Here is a 7192-nt window from a genome sequence, read left to right as displayed (position 1 = left end):
CCACAGGTATGAAAATATTAAACATCCGCGAAAAACTTATTGATTATCTCCTCAGTACAGTGGATCGTCGCAGTGAACAAACGTCATCTGAAACTGAAGCAGTGCCCAAGAAACATATATATTTTCTGCGGTCGTTCCAAGGATGCGCGAGAAAAACGAGATAACGATGTAAAGAATGTTATAGGCGTATGTCTAGAATAAATGATAGCCAGTATGCCACGAATAAGACGATAAAAGTAAAAACCTGTTTTAACAGAGGTAAGGGCCAACCGGAACTCTACCCAACATGTTTTGAAAAATTACATAAGAAAATTAAATAATTATGTTAGGTTTATAATATTGATTTGTTATGTTTTAAATATTAATTATATAATTAATGTTAAATATTAATTATAATGTCCGTTTATAATGCTGAGAATCGAAGAATAAACCTATTTTGTACTATGTACTTTGTGAAATATAAGTTCGACCCATCGTGATGTACGCCGGCCCACGAAATAGACGCGCGTGTAACTCACCGGAGATGCACACTGCTTCACGGAACAGACACGTGTGACCTACCTGTGGTGCACGCCGGCGTCAACGTGCTAAACGTAGAAATCAGATGTGCCATTGCATTGTGTGGAGCATTAGATCACTACAGCTTTGACAAGCAGACAATATGAAACCCCAGCCCGGTGTAAGGTATAGTCGAATTTACATTTGTTTGAAGTGTAGAAGCAGATAAGCATAATGTTCTGCGTAGACAATACAGCTTACTTACTTTGAAACGTTGACATAAAATGCGAAATTGTATTGCATGGAGCAATAAGACTCTACTCAAGAAACTGCAGAATTCACATATCTTTGAAGTATAAAAGCTGACAAGCGTAATCCTACTCATAGAATGTTTGCGCTTACTTATTCGGAAACATTGATGTGAGATTCGCCAGCGCATGTCATGGAGCACTAGGACCCTGCTGTGCCAACAGATAGACTGTATGAAGGGACATCTTCTTGCATGGACATGTAGAATTAACATTCTTTTGAAGTGTAGTAGCAGGTAAGTATAAGGTAAGTATAACACCATGCACAGAAGAATACAAATAACTCATTTTGACATGATGAAATGGGATGTGCCATTGGAGCAACAGTGCTATAATTGTTTCGCGCTCAGACACTATGAAGCGCCAGTCCATTGCATGGATCTGTAGAATACACGTTCTTTAGTATTGAATTATTGGTAACAATAATAAATGAAAAGCTGCCCAGAGTTCTTTACAGTCTTCAGAATTATTCTTAAAGTTTGAAGGCACGTCCGTACGTTTTGAAAGCTCTACTAATTTTGCGGACTCTGCATAGGAAATTTAGGGTCCTCCCTACCAAGAAAGAATTGACAACGCAAAGTCTGCACGTGTTATTCTTTCAAGCCTCTAGGTATAAACAGTCGGGAACCCTAATCGAACTGATAAAACTATTCTACAGTTTATATACTGGATTCTATTTCTTAACACAAAATTCACTTTCGTTCCGTCGTTGGCATGTGAAATAATGCAACACAGACAACCATAGAATCACATTCTTTTCAAATGTAGAAGCACATAAGCATAATGCGATACATAGAGGATTACAGCTTACTTACTATGATCCGTTGAAAAGAGATGAGCCATCGTTTTGCATGGAGCATTATAAATCTATCATTTTGAGACGCAGACACTGTGAAGCGTCATCCTGTGGCATGGATATGTAGAATTTACAAACTTATATAGTACAGAAGTAGATAACCGTAATTTTATGCATGGATTACAGCTTACGTACTTTGAAACGTTGGCATGACATCCGCCATCGCGTTGCATGGAGATTAGATCTCCATTGCTTTAAATCACAGAAACTATGAAGCGCCATCCCATTCCAAAAAACTGTAGAATTCACATTCCTTTGAAGTTTGAACACGATAAGCATAATACCATGCTTAGAAGATTACAGCTTACATACTCTGATACGTTGGCATGGGATGCGCCTTCGCAATGCATAAAGCAATAGAGCTCCATCGCTTTTACAGGCAGACTTTATGAAGCGCCATCCTGTTGGATGGAACTGTAGAAATCACTTTATTGCGAAGTGCAGAAGCAAACAAGCATAATGTTATGCATAGAAGAATACAGATTACTTACTTCGATACGATTGTATTTGTAGAATTCACATTCTTTTGTACTGTAGACGCAGATGATTATAATGCTATGTATAGAAGATTACAGCATACTTACTTTGAAACGATGAAATGGGATAAGCCATTGCGTTGCATGGGGAATTCTAGCTCTATTGCTTTAACAGACACTACGGAGCGCCATGCCGTTGCATGGAATTATAAAATTCACATTCTATTGAAGACCTCTAGCAGTTAAGCATAATGCTATGGATAGATGAGTACAAATTCTTTGCTTTGAAACGTTGAAATAAGAGCGAACATCGCGCTGCATGAAGTATTAGAAATGTGCTACTTGAACACGTAGAGATCTGGAAACGATATTCCGTTGCAAGCAAGTGTAGGATTCACATCCTTCTAAAGTCTAGAGATGACAAATATAACATATTGCATAGAATATTGCAATTTAGCATGATTCATTGAAATGAGTTGTGACATCACGTTGAATGAAGCATTAGATCTCTATTTCATCGACACGTAGACATCCAGATATGCTATCCCTTGAAAGAAACTTTAGGATTTTTATGATTCAATCAATCATCGTATGATTTTGGAATCCGCATCTTCTGTAGGTTTCCTTTTTATCCTTGCAATTTCTGCCGATATGTCCCAGTTTATTGCATATGAAGCATCTATCTACTCTTGGTAGCACTTACCAGGGACAAGAGGTCAATGCTGTTCTGAGTCGTTTTACCTTCTCCAGCTCTTTGCTGTACTCCTGTTCACATTCAACTAACGCGACTTGGTTGCCTCTCTACATTTGTTTTAACAACTTGACATTTATACCGCTACCCTTTCCTTCGATTTCATTCAATGTTCGTCTTGTGTCCTCCTTTATTTCTTCTCTGGTAATCCAACGGGTATTTGTCCCTTAGTTGGGGCATTATACTTGCACTCGTATATTTTACTTCAAATTCTTTTTCCGGAGTTCCTTTTATCCCCTTTATGTCGTTCTCTATACCTGTTTTCTTGTTAAATTCCAGGATTATATCTCCCGTTCTCGATTTTTTTGCATCATCTTTTCATATTTTTGTCATTTTTCCTGCTTTTCCTCATCTCGTTGCTTATCCTCGAATACTTTCTGCTCTTTTAGTTGCTTAATTTTTCTCTGTAATGTTCGCCACTAGGTCAACCAAGTGTTCAATGCCAGTTCTTTTTATATGCCTGATGTTTCCCTTTAACATTTTCTAATATGTCATTAGCTTCGCCGTATCCTCGCTCAGAATATCTGTGATTACGTCTGACGTGTGGCTGCTTATTCTTCTATTTGAGAATTTAGACGTTATTCTTAACGGTAGCTTTTCCATTATCCTGCTCTTTCTTTTTGATTCCCTTACTTCGGCTCTTGATGCTTCTCCTTTCCTGTCTGTGCTTCCTTCCGAGGCTTTCTTTTTCTCCTTTATATTACGTATACTTTTCTATTTCCCTATCCTTTCGTGTCATCGACAGGGGGCTCCTAACCGCCTGCCCAACCTTTAATCTTCTGCAAGGACCCGATGAGGCTGATTTCGAATCATGATTCGCATCCTCCAATACATACACAGTGTCTTTAATCTTGATGGATTTCGTGTGTGCGTTCGCGCGTGTGTGCGTGAGTGCGCGTGTGTGTGTATAGTAGCGTTCGCAGAAATACCACCTAATAGGTTTCGTAGTTTCAATTCTAGTCAATCGAGTAAAATGGCATAACATTTTCTGTAGAAAATCAAGCGGATGTGAAGCTGCTACTTCACTGCATACAGCATTTTACACTGGAAGAATTTTTCTTCCAATGTGTTGATCCAGATTTTTTTTTAATTGTTCTCGTTTGGATAATTAAAACTGATATCATATACCTTAACACAGCACGCCGGTAACCACGATACCACAGATCCAAGGTTCCTTTATTTAAGATTAAGGACTGCTTTCTTTTTTTCCAAACTTCTTTACATTGCGTTTCATTCTTAACACTCTTTTTAAGTTACAAAGAACAGAAACGCTACATGGATTATAGAAGTGTAATAGTTTAATTTATATTATCTTGAACATTTTAAATCAGATTACGTTGCTTTGCTTGTTGTATATGTTTATCACTTGGCGCTGAATCAACTACTACTCGCAGCATCCCATTCTAAAGTTTGGAAAATCTACCAGATCTAATGAAACCTTGCTTAGATTGCAAATGTGTTTTTACTGTATTCAGCAGAAATGAAATTACAGTGACAGAAATACCAGCTAGTACTTCACGCCTATTTGAAACAACATTAAATCACCTTGTTAAACAATAATTTATATAATGTGACTTGGACCTTTAAATTTGAATTTATAAACATCTAACAAATAAATATGTTTTTCTTGCTATTCATATCATTATACTGTCAGTAATGTATTACGTGCTGTCATTTGATATATTAACTGCTTCATTGTATTTTACAACGAACCTTGCATACCAATATGCAATGCATAATGCAGAACTATGCATAGTTCTTCGTCTTATATTCTTATAGCCGATTGATTATAAAAGTGTATGATATTGTTTTTATGCAGTCATGTATAATTATCTACATACAAATTTGCGATAAAGTAATTTGTAAGTAATACATTTTTTTTTCGTTGAAATATTTGCCTTTCCATAGGATAGAACGTTTAGATATTATTGCCTGTTTTATATCCATTTCGGTCCAATTCTATTATAGCTTTTGAGCAGAAGTAATATTTATTATACCTGATTTTTGCAATAGTTTTTTATTTAACAGATTTTATAGACGTAGAAGCATCATTTGAGGGATGTATCGATCTACTTTGCAGTTTTATCGATTTCTTTTTCTGCTCGCTACTTTCTATTCTCAGTTCCATATACTTATCCTTTATCACCATCATATATGTTGCGTAAGATTATAATAACTTTTTGTCTTTAAATTTTGAGGATATTTCAATTAAGTTTGCTTTGATTACAAAAACAGAAATTAAAAAAGAGTGACATGTACCATTTCTTGGAAACGTTGTATGGTAATTTGCATCTGACTCTTTTGAAAGGCACGTACTTTACTTAACGTTTGCAATGATTCAGTTAGCGCAGAAAATAAATATTTTACATTCTAAACTGTCCGCTCTTGTAATTGTAAGGCAAATACATTCATCTGTCGACATCGTGAACACTGTTTTTTGGCCAAATTCCAGAAAAACAAATATAAGTATTATAATAAACATCGTAATATTAAATTTAACTTTGTTCATCGTTGCCTTGTTGGGTACATCCATAGTAATATACAGGGTTGCGCAGTGATAATTAGCACCTCAGATATTCTCGAAACAATAAGTTTCGTAGAAATTTTTGCTGATATGAAATAGTACCAAGGGCCTAGACGTTGATGAAAATAGTTTCTTTGTAAGTGGAGGTATGTTGGATATTTGAAGATCACCTTCATTTTTTAAAATGAAATGATATGTTCATTCTTGCACAATACGATAGAGTATTTCAAAATGAGTTTAACGACCTGTAACATGAAGCCATTAAAGGTTACAAGAAGTAAAGAAAGACGATAATGCTCACGGTTTTGATAGTAAATGAAACATACGTATTGCAAACAGTGGTGGAAGGAAGTGAGTAAACATTGTTCGAAGGGCATTTTGATAGTTTGCAGAATAAGTTAAACATGATAATATTAGTATTGAAAAATCGGTTTGATTACAATTGGTTTGGCAGTTCGATTGTCGTCCATTTTATAAGTACTGAGCTGCGATTCCTGAGGACAGTTCACACAATTGTTGAACTACGGAAGATTAACATTGTGAATTTGAATCAAAAGGTAATTAAATTCCATTAGATTGTAAACAAATGTTAATGTTTCATTTTAAATAGTGAGATTAAATACTCTTTACAAAACTACAAGAATGGAGACATTCCTCTGTTATTATTATTTCATAAAGAATTATAATTGCAATTATATAGTTCATTACGATAAAAAATATTTCTCAGGAAATTCTAAATATTAAATTAAAGAGCCAAGCAAAACATTTTCAATAATTACGAATATGAAAAATAATTGAACATTCCAATGGAAGGATGTTCTAAACAGGAGTTAGAAAAATCAAATAATCACCTTCAATTCCAGAATTCATCTATATGAGGTAAAATATTTTGAAAACTTTAATTACAGTCTTTAATGCAAGCAGTTGGACCGTATGTCGATTTTAAGAGAATTAATGAAAGTCAACTATTTTGAAGTGGTCAGAATCTTTGTCGTTTGAGCAATAAGTGACTAAGAAATGACTGCATAAATTTCAGACCTATAAACATATGGATTAAATCTTATGTAGACACGTTTATGACTGATTTACTAAATAATAATCAACACTAAGTAATCATTTTAAAACTTAAACGATTACACCTCGCATACATTTAAAAGTATTGCAAACGTGAAAAGTAAGTGGCTTATGAAAAACTCTTCTAAAAGAACGGACGAAGGCAATAGAAATCTTTCTTGGAGTTAGCAAGTTCTAAAGTTCTAAGTAACGCGATGGCCCTTATCTGCCTACGTTTCATAGCAAGTGAGTTCTGAAATTCTATGAAATCCGATGGAGCTCTTCACTATCAACGTTTCGAAGGAAGTTCTCAAACCCTCAGTTCTGCGTTTAAAGCTATGTGTGTTCTATATATCTATGTAAAGTGATGTTCCCTATCAGTTGTGACGGATACCTATCTACAGTAAGTCAGAGAAGCTCGAAGTAGTTAATTACTCAAATGCCTTAAAGTGTAATACGTACCTTAGTCTAAAGCAATCTATCGTTACAATATTCACCGAAACGAGGGGTATTTCGAAACTGAGAGACTATAGTTTCTTAGGCGCCAGCTGCTCATAAAGCAGCAAAGAAATAGACTACACGACCCTGGGAAACAAGGGGCGGAACAACCCTCGAAACTTCGAAATGCTCCACCTCTAGCCTACGCCTAACCGAATACACGCATTCGGGTCGCGGGATACTGAAGTCACGGCTTCTTTATTTATGGCCTTGACGTGGGTTTAACTA

Source organism: Xylocopa sonorina, unplaced genomic scaffold (genome assembly GCF_050948175.1).
Source record: "Xylocopa sonorina isolate GNS202 unplaced genomic scaffold, iyXylSono1_principal scaffold0071, whole genome shotgun sequence".
NCBI lineage: Eukaryota > Metazoa > Arthropoda > Insecta > Hymenoptera > Apidae > Xylocopa > Xylocopa sonorina.
This window is presented reverse-complemented; position numbering follows the sequence as displayed.